Source organism: Sciurus carolinensis, unplaced genomic scaffold (genome assembly GCF_902686445.1).
Source record: "Sciurus carolinensis unplaced genomic scaffold, mSciCar1.2, whole genome shotgun sequence".
In the NCBI taxonomy this organism is placed as follows: domain Eukaryota; kingdom Metazoa; phylum Chordata; class Mammalia; order Rodentia; family Sciuridae; genus Sciurus; species Sciurus carolinensis.
In genome coordinates, this window is record NW_025920122.1 from 2,238,059 (window position 1) to 2,259,308 (window position 21,250).

General features: G+C 51.7%; 1 pseudogene; it reads right to left on the reverse strand.

The window, feature by feature from the left end:
- Positions 1-5,529: 5,529 nt before the first annotated feature.
- Positions 5,530-14,592, reverse strand: LOC124973800 (neuronal vesicle trafficking-associated protein 2-like; annotated as a pseudogene).
- Positions 14,593-21,250: the final 6,658 nt, after the last annotated feature.

The window sequence follows — 21,250 nt, forward strand, 5'->3', positions numbered from 1 at the left end:
AGAACGGTACTGCTCAGACACCAGTGTACCTGGCCTTTGCTGCAGGTGGGCTGCTGACAGCAGCTGGTGGGGAGCATGCGAATTTAGGAAGGAACAGCCACTCCCATCTTCCTCAAAGTACATGCCCCGAAGTCCTCTAGTTACCAAGGGGATATGTGCTACCCCCTGATGAATCGCGAGACCCCACTAGGCGAGCTTGGCCAGCAGAGGCCCAGGGTTCCAGGTCCCCAGGTCCCCAGGTCCCCGTGGCATGCACTGATGGGACACTCTGGGAAGATCATGCCCCTTCTGTGTGACTCTGCCCCCAAACCACATGCTCAGTGTGACCCCAGGGAAACCTCTGAGGGACCTGCCCACTCCACAGGGGTCCAGGCCATGAGCACCAAGGAGCCCCTTGAGCACATGGAGGGATCTCCAGTCACTTCCTGGACCAGGAAAATGATCCTGCTGAGGAAAATGGATGAGAGAGCTGAAGGAAGTCTGTAGGTATGTTTTTAACGTACATGTAGCATTTGATCAGGATCGGCAGGGGTCTATGGCAGATTCCAAATCAGTACTTCAGTTTCATCATTCAAAATGCAGCTAGTCCACGCTCTCTGGCGAAGGTGACTGCTTCCCTAAATAAGCCCATCTACACCTCTGAAGAAATGATAGACTTGTGTATCTAAATTGAACAACTAAATGCTGTTAGTAGACTTGGAGAAATGGCAGACTGTGGCTTAACGGAGGATCCACTCGCAGATGTCAGGAGAGGCTGGTGGGGCCTGCAAGTTTCTGGAATGAAGATGAGAGGGCAGCAACTTCACACTGGGCAGAACAGGCCCTGCCTCCTTTTAACCCAGGCAACCCTATTGGAGGGTGGAGCGTTAAGTAATTCCAGTTCACAAATGATTCCTCAGGCTGGATGAGGCTTGCCACAGTGGCTACTGTTTGTTGAGGGTCAACTACAGGTAAATCTTCAAACATAATTTCATGGAATTCTCCAAAGCAAAAGAGGAAAACATAGCACCCGGTTTTAAAGATGAGGAAGCAGAAGCATAGGAGGACAGGGGAACTGGCCAAGGCCAGAAACAGGGCTGGCTCTCCTCCCCTTCCTCCATATGCCCACCCCACATGCAGTCACTGAGCAGGATCTCAAATTGATATGCAGATTCACCAAGTCCCTGCATGTCCTCTTGGTAACATTCCCTCCTAAGGAGATGGAGGAAGCCAAAGGCAGAGCAAGAAAAGATATCTGGACAGAGCAGGGAGAGATGTCCAGAGACAGGGTGGCCATGTCGGAGGTGACTTTGGCATCCTGGATGCTGGGTCTGTGTTCTCAGAGACAAGTCGCTTCTGACCAAAGGAAGCCATCAGTGAGTGGCTGGAAAGATAGCTCAGCTGGTAGAGTGCTTGCCTCACAAGCACAAGGCCCTGAGTTCAATCCCCAGTACTGCAAAAAAAAAAAAAAAAAAAAAAAGGAAGGCGTTAGAGGAAGAGTCACTGTGCCAGACAGAGCAGGATCTGTGGGAAGGTGCACTGAGGTTACCATGGAAACCAGCCCCTTTCCCTGCACTGCTCAGAGCGCTGGTTTTTAAGGAGATGGTGCTGTGTGCTTCTTGGGAATATGATCAAGGGAAAAAATGTAGCCTCCCTTGGTATCTCCTGACCTGACCAATGGCTGGGCTTGCCCAGGAGCCAGCACTGCTCCTCCAACACCTGGCCACTACCTGTTCATTCACCTCCAGCTCTTCTCTCCGAGCCTGGTCAGTGACCCCTGGGCTAGTGGTGGCAGGGCAACCTTTTGTGCACAGCTGTGCTCTCCACATCCAGCGCTGGCACAGGGAGAGGCTCTGCTCCTTGAAGACACCTCTATTGCCTGGGAGGGTGGCCCTGGGCAGCATGCCTCCCTGAGCTATCCCAGTCACCCATCCTCCAGTTTTTCCAAGAACTCCTGGTGGACACCCACACTGGCTGCCCCTCTGGTCCCAGAACTTCTGGAACAATCAGGCCCTCTCCCCTTCAGCTCTGCTACCCAACCTTGATCCCATCTTACCTGGCAGCCTCTCAAGAAGGTTCCCATAATGGATAAACAGATTTTAAAGTGTACAAAAGCTGCAGAGGGGGTGTTAATGTGATCATTGCCTGGCTCCCCCTGGAGCCCCCAACACGCAGAAGGGCTCTGTGAGACCCACCCTCCAAACTCAGGAGCTTGCTCCTGACCAAACCTCCTTGGTTAGGCCCTTGCAAGGAATCTGCCACTCCAGGGATGTCCATGGTGGGACTGAGGCGTCCTCTGATGGGAAACTCCTAACTCCACTGGGAACAGCACCCCTTCAGGGTCAGTCCTCAGAGAGAACAGCTGCCATCACGGCTGACCCTCCAGCACCATTATTTCCTATTGCACACCCACAGCTGACTCATTACACAGAAAAGATAGCTTTGGTTTGCTTCTTGAGGCAATGGAGTGACAAATCTATTTATAACAGGATGTTTGAACATGTGTTCATTAAGTTTTCAGTTGACTGTGTAATTGAAAAATGCATGGATGTTGATGTGCTGGCCATGTGGATCAGCTGGCCACTGGAGTGGAAGGCCAGCCCTGAGGCCACCAGGCCATGCCAGCACTGGTCCCTGAAGGCAGGCTGAGGGCACAAGGAAGAACTGTCTGATACCCTGTGCCCAACAGCCTGCATCATGAGAAGGGCAGAATCCCTCCTCTCCCCACCCATTGGGCATCAGGCCACCATCCCCAGCACAGCGATCAGCTCAGGGCCTCCACTTCTAACTCTACCCACCGTCCACCGAGCTCCACCTCAAGTGGCCTGCCATCTAAGATAGAGGAAACACATGGCATGATTTCAAACTAAAGGGCAAGATGCAGAGACTCGTGGTCACACGGCTGGTGGAGCTGTTAGGACACTGTTAGGACACTGGTGGCAAAACACCTTGGTTAGGATCGTAGCTCATGCGGCCTTGGGCAAGCTGTCTCTACTCTGCCTCTGTGTCTCCATCTTGAGATGAGACTGATGGATGTGGTACTGGGGCAGGGCACCCACCCCCAGGGACTGGCAGGAGGGTTAAAGGAATTAAGTGGCACACAGCACTGACACTTGGCACAGAGCAGGGGTTTCTAGGCACATGCTGCTCTTGGCATTGACCATGGAGCCCGAGTCCCAACTGAGGACAAGTGTGCTGCTTGATGGCAGCTGAACCTGACTTCCTAGGGATCAGCTGTAACCTCGCAGTGTTGCTCAGGGTCCTTTACAGAACAGAAGCAGTTCTGGGGGCAAAAGGGTTACACAAACCTGGGTTTAAATCCCAGTTCCTCTAGGGAGGCCTGAGGGCAGGCTCTTTGTCCCTCTGAGGCGCAACCTCTTCATATGCCTAGCAGGGTCAATAGCCCCTCCCTCCAAGGTCACACAAGTCTAAACAAGCTGATTAGAGGAAGGTCTCCATCCCCCTCCCCGGGCCCATCCTGTTCCTCCTCAAGCTGTGGGGAGCCACCAGGTGTGTTATGTTGAAGCCACCGGCAGACCCTTCCTAGGCTACATATCCACATCCAAGGCTGGCTGCAGACTTCAGGGTGGTGACTGTACAGCATGGTCTGTCCCGAAAGCCAGGTGCCAGAAAAACCACCCAAGGCAGAGTGTCAGGAGGTGGGGCCTGGGGGAGGCATTTTGGTTACAGGGCCTCCAACCTCAGCAATGGAGGAATCCACATTGCAAGGGCCAGAGGCTGGGAGCCCAGTCCCAGAAGCTGACCAGCAGGGGCTTGTGGAATGAAATCTGAGCTGCAGGTGTCCAGGTGCATCTTCCAGTCCTCACTTAGGACCTCAGGTCAGGTCAGGCCCCATTCCAGCCACCGGGGCTGGCCTGTGACTTGGGGACCCTGCCCAGCATTGCCATTAGTCTCACTAAGAAGAAGGTAGACGAAGCTGTGAGGGACAGTCCAGGCCAAATGTAGAGACCCATGGTCACGTGGCTGGTGGAGCTGTTAGGACACTGGTGGCAAAACACCTGGGTTAGGATCTATCTTTATTTTTTTCCTGTCAGAAAATTTCGAGAATTACACCAAAAAATACTTAAGCCTCTGCTATCTACTGACAAAAATACACCACAAAATTATAAAGCGCTCAGTGGTTTTGCTAGGGACAATTTGTTATTCTGCTTCAGATGAGAAATGAATTTACAGGTGACTCTGGTGATGAGAGGATGGGGAGGAGGAAGAACAGATGAAAGGGTTTGGCAGGGCAGTTTGAGCAATAGTAGCCTTATTACCCAGCTGTTCTATATAATGATTTCAACAACACAGCAAGCCACAAAAAATACCCTTTGACTGGCCTGTCAGAGACTAATGGGGAAGAGTGATGCATTTCACATAACCAATTCTCCCAGCCGGTCCCAGGCCTGCTGACCACGGAGCCAACACAGGCCTGGGACGGGCCTCCCTGAAGCATGTGAGGGCCTGGGAGCAGGAGGCCAGGGTGATGCCAGACGTGACCCTTCATCAGGAGCTTCTAGAACTCGGTTGCAGGCTTTGGACAAATGTGGTCTTTTAACACAACCAAGTAGCAAAAGGAAGTCCCCATTGTCAGCTCATTGTAGAAACGGCCAGGCTTTGTTGCACCCCATCTTAGTCTTTTCCTGACTGCCATTCGCGGCCCCTAGTCACCATACAGGTCTGGAGATTTCCACACTGTACCACAAGGCTGAGCCCCTCATGCTGGTTAGGCCTTCTTCCTGCAGCCACCCCTTCCTCCTCTTCCTTTCTGCCCTGCCAGCTCACAGACACGTGAGCACCCAGGAGTAGATCTGGAAAAGCCAGAAAAAGGCAAAGACAAATCTGTCCACATTTCAGTGCCTGCCACTGCAAGTCACAGAGCCACAGGGCCAGCTCTCAGAGGCCCAGGGGGCTACCTAGCCCTGGCACCAGTGCCCACCCCCAGTTCATGCCCATCTTGCAAATGAACCAGAGGTCAGTGTGCTTCACTCTGGACTGTGCGCATCCTGGGCTTCAAAATGCCAAACCCAATCCTTCATTCCACCCAGGCCACTCCTAGCTTTCCATGCTCCTGCCCCAGTGACAGACCAGCGGCAACCAGGCAGCTCCTGTCCATCACTCACTCAGCTGAGCCTGCACTGGGGGTGAGGCTCTTCTGAGATGCCCAGGGACTTGGCTTCTCACCTCACCGCCTCCCAGGTGGAGCCTTCCCATGCTCTCTGTTCCTTTTCTGTTTCTCTCCTTTTCTGTTTTTTAACTGTTCCTAACAAAGAAGAAGCAGTGGCTTTGAGAATATCTTGCATGGGAACAATCAATAGGAAACATGCCTTTGTACGTGAGCCTGACTTGGGGCTGAATCAACTATACCAAGGGATAAAGGAACATCAGTTCAGACAACTCCAGTGCACCACATTTTTGGAGAGTGCTGCCCCGCCCCCCATCCCCCACCCCACATCCCAGGAGTACAGTGCTGTCTGCCCACTCAAGCTTGGCTGAGCCTGGGGGCCCCCTGTCCATCCCCATCCCCACTCCGGCTCTGGTGGGTCCTTAATGGCCCTTGGTCTTGGGCGAGTTGGCCTTGTGAATGACCGGTGGTGACTGACAGCCAGGGCCTGATGGCCTGGGCAGTGCTCTGCTTGGCCATGCTGTAGTGGTTGATGACCATGTAGAAGCAGCTCCTGTTTTTAGGGTCCTGGGATGAGTAGTAGGCATCCAGGGAAGCTGGGATGCAACGCTTGTGTTGGGGAAGAAGGAGACACCATCAGGGGTGCACAGCAGCACGGCCAGCCCACCCACCCCACCACACAGCATCCCACAGAAGCCTGGCTCAGTGCACAGAGGGCAACACCCCCAGCCAATCCTGCCCCTCCCCTGGCTATCACCATCACCATTGCTTGGAAGGAGCCAGAGGAAATGAACCTGGGGCTGACCCACCCAAGGCCAGCCTCCCTTGCTTGTGGATGGTGGGGCTGTGCAGGCACCACTGACCCCAGCTCCCCTCTGCTGGCCCCAGGGGTTGCCCTGGGCTGCTGCCCACAGACCGTGGCTGCTTATTCTATGTTCTCCATTTAACATTTGTATCTCTTTTCTCTTATTTTTGAAGTCTTTGTTCCTAACAATATTAATATAATTGTGCATTTGCATTATCTTTTAACATATGAAGAACAGTCGCAAAGCAATACCAGTCTTCCTCCTCAGAGTCAGACCACTGAATGAACTTGGACTTGGCTCCATGGCTCTCTGGGCCCATAGAGTCCCCAGCTTAGAATGGTTGTCATTTTCTGACCATGTGATGGTACACCAGGTGACAGTGTCTCTCCTTTCAATGTTATATTCAATCAATTACCCGAGACAGCAGACACCTTGTTGTAAAACAGACTCGGTGGGAGGTGACTCCTGATGCAGGCTCAGGTAAGCCTTGCTGTGCTGGTGAGTCCATGCCAATTTTGCTTGTGTCATTTTCAACTTATGGTGGGCCTGTCATGTCACAACCCCTCCGAAGTCATGGGCATCTCTACCTTCCGCTGAGGGTGGACGTCAGCATGCCGTATGCCTCAGTCACTTGAAGTATTTTTTTTCTTTCTAAGTTTATGTTCTCAACTTAATTTAGGGCCAGGTTCTTGGTTCAGCTTGTTTCTAATTGTCAGGGTTTTCTTTCTTCTTATTTTAAAAATTTTTCAAATAAATCAGTCACTTAAAGTCTCGTGGACAAATGTCTAAGCAAACACACCAGAGGAGCCCGACTCCTGTCCCTGTCCCTCCACTCTGTTTCCTCTCTGTCCCTGAGTAACCATTTTTAATATTTTTTTTTATTAAACTCTCAATTTATTTGAATAATTTGGGAGGTAAGTCTAAAGGGTTTTTAATTCTTTTTTTATTTTTGCAGACTGCATTTTGATTCATTGCACACATGTGGAGTACATCTTTTTGTTTCTATGTTTGTGCACAATGTAGATTCATACCATTTGCATAATCATACATGTACATAGGGTCATGATGTCTGTCTCATTCCACCATTTTTCATACCTCCTGCTCCTTCCTCTCATTTCCCTCTATGTAATCTGAAGTCCCTCCATTCTTCTCTCACCCCACACCCCCACTATTTATCATCATCCACTTATCAGAGAAAAAATTCAGCCTTTGGTTTTTCGAGATTGGCTTATTTACTTAGCATGATATTCTCCAATTCCATCCATTTATCTGCAAATGCCATAATATTATTATTATTATGACAGAATACTATTCCATTGTGTGTATATATACACATTTCTTTATCCATTTGTCAATTGAAGAGCATCTTGGTTGGTTCCACAATCCAACTATTGTGAATTAAGCTGCTATAAACATTGATGTGGCTGTGTTTTAATTTATCCTTCTGGACTTTCTTTCTTAAAAAGTAAGCTACAGCTTTCACTTCCCTTTCCTCACACAAGGGCAGATGGTCTCTTTTTTCCTTTAGCTAGAAGCTGTTCTACCTGCTGAACTGGGCCATTCTCGTCTGTCCTCACAGTGCCATGGAACTCCACCCTGTGCATCTACCGTAGTTCACACAGGTGTCCCCAGCTCCAGCTATTCCCAACTGTTAGGTCCTGGCCTTTAGCCATGAGGAGGGTGTTCTGGGGAAGTCATAGGGCAGAACCCCAGGACCTGTTCATGTTGGAATGTGATTGATCACCACCCCAACTTTGGGGAGCCCTCCTCGTGGAAGCATGGAAGGCTTCACCTCTTTCCTCACCTGTGGGGTGAGGTTTGAGATGGGGATGCTCAAACCTATTTTTCAGAATTGTTGTGTGGCCTGCTAGAATGCTTAAGAAAATGTGCAGCCAAGAGCCTGAGATGCAATGAACGCCTAGTAAATGGTGATTATAAACATTATAAATCAGATTCTGTTTCTACTGTAACTAAGGTGTCAAGAATCGAGCATCTGGCAGGCCTTTCTCCAGCTGATCCAACTGAATCCTATCCTTAAAACCTCCCAAAGATCTTTGGGGCATTACCAGCCTCACTTTATGGGCATCAACAGCCCATGTTTCAGGTGAGAAAACTGAGGTTCACAGGGGTAGGAAGGTTCTTTCAGGTTACACAGGTGGCTCAGTTCTTTCAAGGAAGGTTTGCAGCTGGAGCAGTGGCCAGGGGAGGGGCCCACCACGAGACCAGGCAGGAAACCTTAGAAGTGCCCATCTTCACAGCTCTGTGGGGCACTGTGAGGTAAGGACCCTGCCCACCTACCAGGAAGACTGTGCCAAGAGGAAAAAGTAAGGGCCAGTGCTGGCGAGCTCTGCTCATGGCTGGACACCTCCTGACCCTGGACAGGGCCAATTGGGAGAGGAACCCAACCCTCTGCTTGAGGCTGCAGCCTCAGGAAACCCAGAAATTCCTTGCTGATCACACACTGGGTATCAAACAGTCTGCAGAGTGGTTGTCAGGCTCAGAATTTGGGCACCAATGAATTGAAGACAGTGGTCAACCCCCAACTGTAGCTGACAGTGACTGGGGACCACCTACCCACTGGAGTCCCTTAACTTGAAGACAAATCCCTCTGGGCAGTTGTGGTCACAGGTGAAGGCTTTGTAAACCACCAGGAACACGATGTAGGCAAGGAACACTAGGGCCAGGCTGACGAGGATGGTGACCTGCAGGATGACAAGACTGAGGGCCAACCACGGATCCTGCCAGCTCTAGCCCACATGTGTGCAGCAGGCAGGTGGCATGCTAGAAGTGAGGGAAGGGACCTAGCACACTGCTCTGCCTGGGCTTTGTCACTGACTCACAGTGTGCACTCAGGCCTCAGTTTCCTCTTATGCAAAATCATCTTGAGGCTCTTCCTTGAACCCACACCAACTAACTTTCCTGTGGGCTGAGTGGCAATGGGCTATTGATCAGCAGGCACTCCTTTCCAGAGCTTCCAAACTCTGCTGTGACCACCCCATCACTGCTGAATTCCATCTCAGACATCCACTGCCTCTCTGGCCTCTGCATGGACACCTAGTGCATAAACCACCCCCAAGGCTCTCCTCCCAGCCCACACCTGCTCCACTAAAGTCTTACCCACTGGCAAGCAGTGCCAACCCACTCTGCAGTCATCAGGCCTCAATCCTGATGTGCTCTTTGCCTCTTTTCCACACTGTACTTCCAACCTTCTGGGATCATCCAGAATCCAGCACTTCTTACAACTTCCATCATTTCCAGCCTTGCTCCTAGCCGCTATCTACCAGCAAGCTTGAGGAACACCATCAGGATATATCAGGAGGGAGTAGGTGAATAATTTCAGAGGCAGCTCCAGGTTTACACTGGCCCCATCGCAGCCCCTGTGCAAGGTAGATATTAGGGCTTCTGGTATTCTTGGTGGAATATTCGTGTGTATTATTTTTAAGAGCTTTTGAGTCTGTTAGTCTAGAAATGTTACAGAACTCCTCTCCTGGAGAAAGGGGTCCTCTTGATTTAGAAGAAAAATGAAAGCAGCTTTGGGAACATTTCTCCTATCTCTCCCCACCCCAAAGCTTGTTTGTGGATGGGAGAGGACAGGAGGCCATGAGGCTCCAAGCAAGCAGAGCTGTTTTTGGCAACTTTAAGGCCAGATGGGAGAGGTGTGGGAAGGCAGAGGAGAACAGGGAGGAAGGAGGGAGTCAGTCAGAATCCTCTGGGTGTAGACTGGAAGAGAAATTCCCATGCATGTGTGTGTAGGTTTCAGACAGAGAGGTGTGCTGTTCAGTTTTAAAGTACAGTTGGAGCAGTGTGCTTCCCACCCCTCCACTCCCCAATTCCTCTGCTGAAGTGTTGGACAGGAATCAGTTCCAGCCAGAGACTGGGGTGGAGACAGTGTAGAGTGAGTTCAAGTGGAGACAAGACCAGACCAGAGCCATGTGGAGCTGAATGGAGCAGTCCATGGAGGCTGAATCTGGTACATCAGATGTCCCCATGTCACTCATCCACCTTCAGACCTCCCAAATATGGCACTGGAACAGTACAGGAAAGGGTGTCACCCAGGACCCCTACCTTGCACACCGATGCTGAGGACCTAGGTACACTGGTCAGTAGACATTTGTAAAGAAGCTAAAAATGCCCAGATTTTCCAAAAACCAAAAGGCAGAAACAGTCCCAATGCCCATCAACTGATGAGTTGATTGTCAGATTGTGACACATCAACCTCCGTATCCACAGATTCCACATCCATGAATGTCATCAACTATGGGGATCTCAAAATAACTGGAAAAAGTAAATTGCTTTCTTTCTGAAAATGTATAGATATTTTTCTTGTCACTATTTCCTAAACAATATAATGTAACAATTATTTACACAGCATTTACTTTGTGCTAGGGATTATGAGGAATCTAGAGAGTTAAAGTACAAAGAAGGATATAGATAGGTACCATGCAAATACTATATATTTTATATAAGGGAGCTGAGCATCTGAGGATTTGGGCATTTACAGTGGTTCCCAGATCCAGTGACCATGACTCTTGAGGGATGACTGTGTATCTACACAATGGAACATTATTCAGTCACAAAAGAGAACAAAGTACATTACAAATGCAGAGATACCTCAAAACCATATGCTAAATGAAAGAAATCAGATGCAGAGGGTCAGGTCGTATGTGACTCCATTTGTATGAATTATCCAGAATCTATGGAGACAAAAGCAGATCGGTGGCCCACAGGGGCTGTGGGGGGCAGAGGAGCAGTGGCTGATGGGCCCAGGGTTCCCTTTTGGTCATGATGAAATGTTCGGGAGCCAGATAGAGGCGATGTTTGTGCAACATTATGAATGTTCTAAATGCCACCCAATTGTTCACTGTAACGTAATTGATTTCATTTTTGTGACTTCAACCTCAATGTTTTTAAAAATATATGTTCATGGCCTGTCAGCATCCTGGCACCCACAGCTCTGCCCAGGAGTGGGGAGCCATCTTCCTCAGTGATGGCCACAGAGCCACCTGTTAAGGGCTTAAAAAGGTGCTAACAGCCCTTGACCTCATGGAGCATGCTGCCTGTGCCCAGCCCAGGGTGCTGCTCCCAACAACAGCAGTAGGCATAGGCACAGCCATGTCTGTGGCATGGGACTCAGACCCCCTGCAGGCAGAGAGGGAGTACAGAAGCACAGCACCCACCTGCCACCTCCAGCAAGCCTGAGGAGGGACCAGGAGTCCCGGGAATACCTCCCATCCCAGTGACCACTTGCAGAGCCCTGGAACTCTCAGCCAACTCGGGCATTGGACCAGAGGCCCAAACATAAGCAGGTGGCCCCAGACAGGGCTCGACACTCCCATGGCCACAGCAGGTGGGTGAAGGGACCCCTCCCAATGGTCCCTATGTTCACAACCTCCACCCAGGAGGAGCAGGGTCTGATTCACAGAAGTGTCACCAGAGCTTGAAATGTGAGCAGAGAGGCCTTCACCAAATGTTGCTGGAAAAAAGAGATGTGAGGCAGGGAGGGCCCGGACGCAGAAGGGTCCAGGGTGGTGGTTTCAGCCCCCACTGCACCAGAGGCAGCTGAGGGCCTTTCAAAGCTGATGCCTGGGTAGCTGAAACTGCAAGGAGTCTAGTTTCACAGGTCAGGGCCATGGGCATTGCTGTAAAGTCTCCAGGTGATGACTGTGTGGGGCAGCCAGGGAAGTGCCTCTCCTCTGTGTAGTGCTGACTGGCCACACATTGTTAGCATCACCCAGGCAGCATTGGAGACAATCCAGGTTCTCTGGTCCCACCCGGACCAATGACATCAGAAACTCTTGGGGGAGGAGTTCAGGCCTCAGGATGTTTTGAAGCCCCAGGTCCCTCCCTAGTGCAGGTGGAGGAGTGCTGTGTAGATGGGGAACAGCTGGCCCTGATGACCAACGGGCACCATCGGTGTGAGTGCTAAGCAGGTGCCAGGACACAGCCCACCCAGTTCCTAGGATTCTGCCCAACCAAGACCATCCCACATCAGGTTGGGCCACACGTTTCATAGCACCAGGGTGAGGATGCCCAGGGTGGCTCTAGCCAGAGTCTGCCTCCCTGTTCTGAGGTTTGGCAACTCCTGCGACTTAGGTCTGTCATTCCTGAAGAGACTTGGGAGGCTGGGCAGTGGCAGTGAATCAGGTCTCACTACCCCTCAAGACCTCACAGTCTTCAGGTGAGGGAGAGGTAGACAGATCGATACAGGCAGTTGCAGCACATGGGGTGGCACTGTGACCAATGCAGGTCCCAAGTGCTGAGGCCAGACTTGGGCCACAGAGTGGAGTCAGTGGCTCAAGGAGACCAGTGAGAGGAGTAAGATGGACATGAGAGCTGGGTCTGAATTCCTGAGAACAGTCTTCCTTGGTTTTCCAAGTGGGGGAGAGGCTGGAATCTTGGCTGATTCCAGGCTGGATTTCCTGCAGGCCATGGTGCTGGCGCATCCTACAGAGCTGGTCCCACTAAGCCAGCCTCAGCCTTTATGGCAGATTTGTGGAATTCAGAGCCACTGGTGCCTGATCCCTGCAGCAAAGCTCCTGTGGGGAGGGTGGGGCTTCAGGGTCCCGAGAGAAGCCTGCTTCCCCACAGAGACCTCTGCACATGAAAGCCTGGCTCCACATCAATATTTATTAACTGGGTTTATAAAACCTCATTCCTTGGGGACATTATAAAGCCCTTAGTCTCACCTCCTGAATTTAACAACCTGGGACCAGCAATAAATAGCTTGTTAGCTTTCCGATGCTAGAGGTGACTGGTCCATCAGACATTATCCTGGCTACTTGATGCTTCCTCTCTGTTCCCCATCTTCCCACTCACTGGCTCTTTACTCACGCAGAATGGGTGAATTACAGGGTCCAAGGTGAGCCAGGCACTGCCCACGGTCACTGCCCTAAGGAGCTGCACCAGGCAGAGTAGGCATTGGACGCACAAGTAACCAAATCATGAGAAAACAAGAACAGAATGGAACCTGGAACAGAGGGTGTGGAGGAGAGGGCAGTCCAAGCAGCAGAGCCAGGCAGAGGTGACCCGGGATGGGACATTCTAGGGCATCCCAAAGACCCTCACAGGAGAGGAGTACAGTGTTCCATAGGACCTGGGAGGAGCAGAATGGCTGTGACAGGAGGTGCAGCAGGGGACAGGGACCAGCCACTGGAAATTTTGCAGGCCCATCCAGCCTCATCCTGCTGGTGAGCCAGCTGGTCCCAGGGCTTTCAGCACAGCCCCACTTTGCCTGGCCCCTGCTGCACCCTCTAGTCTCATGTTGGTCAATCCCTGGCTCACTGCCCTTCTCAGTCCCAGCCCAAGCCTGAGTGTCTCTGGCCTGCCTGGTTCTCCTCCTGGTGCCTCTGCTGCAGGGCCAGCGAGAAGGTCTCCTCAGCCTCCCTGCCAGCCTGCCCCTGCCCCGCCCCTGCCCCACCCCTTCCCTGGAGCCCAGCTGGCTCAGGCTCATCCTCACCACCGTGTCCCTGAGACCCTCCTGCTGGGAAGGCCTGAGCCTTAAGTGCCAGCAAGTGCCCTCCTTCTCTGTGCTAGGCACAGAAGATCCTGAACTGCAGTGTCAAATTGCAGTAATACCACACACACACACAGACACACACACACAGACACACACACACAGAGGGGGTGGGACACAGGCAGATGCAAGTGCAACCTGGTTGAAAGCACACTGTGCTTTCTATCCCGTCTCTCAGTCGCGTCCACCAGCAACCATACACACACTCAAAGACCCTTCACCTGGAAAGAAGCAGAACTCAGGTTGACAGACTGCACCAGGCAGTCCGGGATTCCTCTTCAAGTTTTGGGGTGAGAGAGAGAAGATCTCGCAGTGGACTCTGGAGTTGGCAATGCTGGCAGAGATGTTCCGAGACTGAAGTCCACAAGCCACAGCTCCATGGAAGAAGAACGGTGGTCAGGGAGGTGGCCTAGCAGGAGGGAGAAGAGTAGGAGCTGGCTGCCTGGGTTGCTGTCACCAGTGTCACCAGCAGCACAAACACAGGAAGTACCATCGTTACATCCATTTTGCTGAGGGGAAAGCCACAGTTCTGAGATATGGAGTGACTTCAATGGTCCACATTTAGGGAGAGTGAAGTCCAGATGAGCCCGAGGGCCCTGACACTCCTTGTGCCCATTCCTGGGCCTCCCCATGAGCAGGCAGAAAGCCGCACCACCTGGGCTGGCCTCCTGCAGCCTCGCCCACCTCCACTTCTCTCCAGCTAGTGACCAATGCTTCTGCCTCTAGAACAACTGACTGAGTCCTGCTCACTGACATCCTCCTGCTCCCTGCCCAAGAGCATGGCTGCACCCCTGGACACTACAGCCCCCTCTGTCCTTGGCCTCCAGCCGTGGCTTCCAGTCCACTCTGGTCTTTCTAACAGCAATGTGGTCATTCTGCCTTCTGGATGAATAAGCCCCTCACCCACATGATGACAGCAGGTACGCAGGCCCTCTAGGACCTAACCACAGTTTGCCCATGGCCTTGGCCCTCCTCTTCCTGCCCCAGGCACCCACACTTTCATGGCTGCTGTTCCCTTGCTGGGAATACTGTTCCCAGTGCAGCAGATACCTGCCTCCCAGGTCAGACTTCCCCAAATCCTCCCCAAAGCCCTCGGCACTCTCCAGCACCCCCATGTGTGCCTGCTGCCTCTGAGACACCTCCAGGTGTGCCACGACCAGACCCATTTCTCTTGGCCACCAAGAGGCAGTGTGGGCGGCAGTGGGGAACAGCTCCTGGAAATTCCACTCCCTCCCCACTGGCTACGTGTGGGACTCGGTCCTCTGCCCTGTGCATGGATCTGCTGACGGGCCTCAACACAGCCTGCGGAAGGTGCTGCTAGGGCTTCATTTTGGGGATGAGGAAACTAAGGCCCAGAGAGGTTGCCTCAGTTTCTCAAGGACACAAGGCTCACTGAGTGATACGCTCAGGAGTGCCTGCTGTATGCTGCACATGTATTGCCTTCCTGTACATTCTCAGCCCTCCTCCCTTTAGTGAACTCCTACCCATGCTTCAAAGTCCAACAGTTGCATGCTGCTTCCTCAAAAGGCTTTCCCCTGCCTTTCCCTCCACCAGTTAGCACCGAGTGCCTGTCACATGCATGTGCCCTGTTGTACATGCCGGTGGGCAGGGCTCATCTCTTCTCTCCATCCTAACCCCAGCTTGTGCCCTGCACAGTGGAACAGAGCCGTGGGTGCACACCCACAGACCTCGCACACCCTTCCTCATTTCTGGCACAAAGGCCCACCTTCCATCAGAGCTTCAGATCCCGTCCTAACTGTTCCACAGCTGAGAAGGAGAAGTGACAAGCCCAGCCGGGTCACAGGAGGCCACCTGAGGTCTGGTTTGTCTGACGCTTGGGAATTACTTGTTGCCCCCAAAGTGATCTCCATGTCTGCTGCCACACACCCCTGGAAAGTAAAAGACCTCTCTCTGCAGACTTGGAGAGCTGGACCTGCCCTTCTCTGTGGATTTGGGCAGTAGCTCTGGTCACACCCCATCAGGGTTCCAATCTTGCTTCTGCCTCTCATGAGCTTGGGCAAGATGTTTCTCTCTGAACCTTTGTTGCCTCACCTAATAAATGGGGGTAAAAGAATCTCACCCATGGGATTGAGCCAGATTGGACTCTGGCACTTGGTGCTGAAGGCCTCCATCCTAACCTTGGCCTCATATGGCCTTTGGATAAATGCTTCTGTCCCGCAGTGGCCTGTGCTTGCAATGAAGTCAGATGTTATGCACAATACACATGAGAAATTCATTCAGGGAGGGTACATCACTGCATATGTGGAAACCCAGGAGCTAAAAAATGCTCCAGCTGCCTGGCCAGCGAGGACGCTGATCAAGGCCCTCACAATGCAGAAAAGCATGAACTTGGTCAACATTCGGGTTGAGCGCAGCCCAGAGCACACAATGGCCCATGGGCAGCCCCGTCTAATGAAGAGTGAGAACCCAGCAAACCTCAAGCAATAGTACCTCTCACAACAGGGAAATTAGATTTTGCAGGAAGATGAAAACAGTTCATCTTCTGAACATGGCAACAGGAACTTCCAGAGGTAGGATGGGTCTGCACCCAACTGTGTTCATGGCTGTCCAGAGATCCTGCAAATGGGGCTTGAGTGGAAAGGATGAAGGGATTGCAGCCTCTGTTACTTCCCCTCAAGTGACACCCAGGCTTTCCCAGCTCTTTCCCTAGTACCAAGTGGTGGATGGAGCAGGGACTCTGAAGCCAATTGTCTATACGGAAGTCATGGGTGGTCACTTAATAGTGTGAAGCTGGGCAAGCTGCCTGCCTTGGGAGTCCTCAGCTTACCTCTCTCCAAAATGGGTTGAAATGGTGACTTCCTCACACTGGCCATGGAAAGGCTGAACAGGATGTGTAGAGTCTAGACTGGCCCATTATACCTGCCCCCCCATGGGAACAACGATAACACATGTGGAGGGCATGCATACAAGATCCCCATTTCATGTCCTTGCAACTCTGTGACATGGACACTATCAATGTGCCCATTTTAGAGATGTTGTGCAAGAGGTAGGCAAGAGGAACTATCATATATGAGCGGCAGAGTGATGATATTCACTTGGGTCTAACTCAGAAGTCCAGCTTCCTAACCAAATGTCAGCCTGCCTAAAAACCTACCAGCACAATAGAATTTGTTTTTATTAAAAGTGTACTGGGGATGGAAGTGTAGCTCAGTGGTAGAGACTAGCATTGATTGTGAGGCTCTGGGTTTGATCACCAGCTCTGAAAAAATACATAAGTTAAACGAACCAGATGCGGTGGTGCACTCAGGATGCTGAGAGAGGAGGCTCACAAATGGAAGGCCAGCCCTGGCACCTTAATGAGACCTTGTCTCAAAATAAAAAGTGAAAAGGTCTGGGATGTAGTTCAGTGCCCCTGGGTTCAATTCTCAATGTGAAAAAATTAAATAAATTAAAATGTATTGTAGCATTATTGTGATGACAGTATTAGAAATCCAAGCTGACACCTGCTGAAATCTCAGCATCTTCAATCCACTATCTACACCTGTCTCTCCTTCCTGTCCACATGTGGGTCAGTGTAAATCTTAATTTTTTTCTGCTCCATACCATTTTACACCCTCAGGGTCCCTCCAAGACTGCCCTCAACGTCACCATCTGTATATTGTCCCTAAATAGATTATGCTAATCTATCCCAAATGGTCAGGGGTGCATCCAAGGTGAATAATGCTGAAGGAGAGCTGGCGGTGTGGTGCTTACATGGTGACGAAGACTTCCCATGGCTGCTCGGGTTACAACTATGCTCCACCAGGGCTGGGTTGGGCTCAGTGATTTTCTTGGCACCAGGACCACTGGGTATTACACTGTGTCACTGCCATTTAGCACCTGTCCTGTCCAGCTGGCTGAGTCCCTCCAGGGCAGGGTTTTTCCTCCCTCTCTGAGCTTCCCTCAGGGCCTGAGGGTAGGATGCTTTAAAGCATCCCCATGTCCACTCCTGTCTCCCTGCCTAATCTGTTCTCCCTGTTGGCCATGGATCTTCCCAAATTACCCTTCTGAACATCTCACAGGAAGCTGAACACCTTTCCCTGACTTCCTATCTCTTGGCACAAAGGGTCTGTGAATTGACTGGGCCACCTAAGGAAATGGACCAGATGCAGGGACTTGAGCCCTGTGCCTCTGTATTCAGAGGCCCTTGATCTGCCTGACACCTGAGGTCAGCATACTCCACACACACCCAAGAGACTTGGATGCAGTCACCTGGCACTGGCGCCTAGGACACAATCCAAAATCCTTTGTCTGGCATCTAAAGAAAGGAGGACAAGGAATTCACCACCCTTGGGTACCAAATACAGCCATCTTTCTATATCCATGGGAGATCATCCCCAGGAACCCCTGCAGATATTCCTGTGCATGCACGCACATGCACACACACACACACACACACACACACACACACACACACACACAGTCCTTGATCCTGAAAGCACTAGGCCCTCTCCCACTGGCCCCTGTCTTTCCCCACAGAGGACCCCCCAACATGCACACACCAACCAGCCCAGGCCTGTCTCTGGTGGGTGCAGTTTCTGGGCACCCACGGCTGTCAGTCCTCACCATGCTCACATGTCTCCAGATATCATGGCTTCCTGAAATGCCAGCCTAACCTCCCAGGCTGTGAGCTTCCCAAGAGAAGGACCTCTGCCCCAGTGACCTCCTGCCCAGCTCTTGGCCTGGAACTGGCACAGAGAGCACACGAGTGAGCTGTGAAGGGTGACATCCATTCACTTCCAACAATCCCGGTAGGCAGGCACCAGAGCAGGGCCAGGCGTGTCCTCTGCCCAGAGGGTCAACAACACAGATTCTGCAAGTGCCTCTCCATACCCCAGCCAGTCCTCAGGTCTGACATGACCTGTGTTCCTGTCTCCATGGAGACGCAAACCCTGCTGCTCAGATTGCTTGTTTCATTAAGCTACTTTCATTCCCTCAATCTCCTTTCTTGGCAGAAAAGCTGACTAAAAGAAGGAAAAAAAGAAAAAAAAAAAGGTCAGATCAGCAAAAATTGGTTTGGAAAATTAGAAATCATCTTTTCCAGATTCCAGTGGATAGCACACTAGCACACCAGGAGGGACTCCCCAGCCAGAAAAATGCATACATGTCTTCCTGTAGTTCCTGCATGGTGGGAAATGGTGCCACCACCACCACAGACTTGCACCGCAGCGTCTCCTGCAGTGGCCGCTCCTGGGAGACAGCATTTCCATCCCTGCCTCAGTTAGATTCAGAGGGATCTCTGCCCAACTTCCTATTCCATGTGCCTCCTTCATGACTGACACAGACCACCAGGCCTGGGCTGGGTGTGGAGCCTTTCTGCAGGAGAGTGTCCCTAGCAAGCCTGAGTTGTTCCCTCCCTGGGAGCATCTGGAAACCTGGGCTTTAGGTGTGATCCTGTTAACAGGGCTGGCAGGAAGGCTCCCCATGCCCGGGTTGGGTGTGCAATGGGGTCTGGGCAGCACATGTGCCTTCCCTCTGGGCCTCTGGGCCTTCAGGAGGTGCTCAGTCCCAGTAAGACTCTGGGCACTGGGTCTCTACCAACACGGCAGGTAGGCAGACCGTCACAACCATTATCAAGGGGTGGTGGGTTGATCACTGGGAGGAGACTCGAGGGCTCACTTCTCTCTGGGCTTGGCCACTTGCTCTTTCTCCATTGGGCAACTTTGCTGCAGGTCCCTTTACTGTAATAAGTCATAGCCAAGCACACAGCTACATGCTGAGTCCCTGGTTCCTCCTAGTGGATCACTGAGCCTGGGGTGGTCTTGGGGATCTCAACACAGCTCCCATCTCCATCTGCTTTCCTGATTTCCCCACTGGAGAAATGGGCCTTGCACTTCAGAGCCTGGAAGGAGCTCGACTTTACAAGGGACCATGTGCCTTAATGGTAGTCATCAGGTTCCAGCCTCTCCTATGTCCTTCTGCCTCCCGGAGCCTGGGACCCACTAACATCTCTTCTTTTTGTTCTTGCCTCGAGGGTCAGGATGAGGATAAGGGTCCATTCTTCCTGCATGAAGGAGCAGGTCACCTGGTGTGGGTCCATCCCTCTCCTTCCCTGTGGCATCCTGGCTTAGGCTACCACTTAGCGAGTCTGACACCAACATTGGAAATAAGCACACTTTCTCCTACACGCTACCTTATGGTTTTTCCTCTGGTCATGGTTAGTGCCCTTTGGGCTACTGCTGTGGTCTGGATAGGGTTTGACTTTGTGTGGTGGAAGCAAGGACATGGGTGTGGAGATGTGGGAGCTGGAAGAAGCCTGAAGAAGTGGACACTGTGTGCAGCACTAGGTTACCTGGAGGCTCGACCTTTGAAAGAGAGTTCAGACAGTTCACATGGAACCCTGGTTGGTTCCCATTAGAGAGTGCAGGCCCTTCCCAGCTCTCTGGCTTCCTTTCTCTCCATGGAATCTCCCTCTCCCCCACACTTCTATCATGATAGCCACCATGGTGATGTAACATAGTCCAGGGTGGCCTAGAAAGAGCAGGTGCCATGTCATTGAACTTTCAGTCTCCAAACCATGAACCAAATAAATCTCTTTTCTTTTTATAAACCTAGCATTTAGGTGTTTTGTTTTAGCAGTTGAAAATGAACTATAGAGCAGTGTGAGATCCCTCCCTGTAGTGAAGTGGGCCAAACAGGATGAGAAGATGAAGATTGTCTCAGGGCCCCTCCTGAGCCATATACCCTGGTTTTGCTCACAAAAGAAGCTGCCCTCTGGTTTCTCAGCTACTTACTAGGTGAACAGAGCAGATCTTTGTCTTCCATTTAGAGTCTGTCCTTACATACAGACCTCCTTAGCAGGGTGTCCAAGGAGGAAAGATCCTGGCATGAGAAACCTCCTCCCGTCCCTGTGCATGGACTGATGCCAGTGAGGAAGGGCTGAGCCTGCATCAACATGACCCAGGCAAGTGCTCACCAACATCGCTTCTACATGACACCTAGAAGCCAAGTTCCCCCTCAAGGCCCAGATGTTCTCAGGTCAGTGGGCCTGTTTCACTGACCTCAGTTAGAACACCTTCCATCTCCCTTCTGACCTGAGAAAGACATAACAGAGGGCAATGGCCAGACCTTGGTTTTGAGGCCAGAACCCTCAGGCTTGCTTTCCGACCCTCTCACTTCCTGGTTCTCTTATCACATCTCCATGGCCTCAGCTGTCTCACCCGGGAACTGGGATCACTGTAACTACCTTGAAGCACTGATGTAGGAGCAAGGAGATCACTCTGTGGGAACACCAAGCACTGTTCCTGGCATGGAGCAGTAGCCCAGAGCCCAGGAACTGGCGGGTGAAGGCAGCCTGGGGTTGAATGGCACTCTCTCTGCCCATCTCGAGGTTCCCGTGTTTTGAGTGACTTTCTTCTGCATCTATCAGACCACATTCCTTCAGTACTAATGACTTCATTCTACTTTGTATTCGTCAGACTCAGGCACACACCTGGGGGCAGGAGATAACCAGAGTGTTTGCTGACCCACTTGGCCTACTGGGGAGAAAATAAATCATTTCCTTCAGGTTTTGGGAGACATTGGGATGAGGTTGGAGACTGCCAGCTGCTGACTGCCCTCCAGTTGCAGCTTGTCCCCCTACTGTCCTTCAGGCGACTGTGAAGGCTGTGTGACATCTTGAAGCCTCAGTTTCTCCAGCCATGAAATGGGAGTCGGAGCAATGCCTCGCATTCAAGCACTGAAAGGTGATGGGAGGTCCCAGAGGCCACCTCTGGCTTTGTTCTGAAAGAGTACCTGTTCAGTAAGCACCTTCTAAGTGAGGGCACCAGAATCGTTCCTGTAAAAGGCCACTCTGGTGAGCAGTGCCAACCGTAAGTGAAAGGA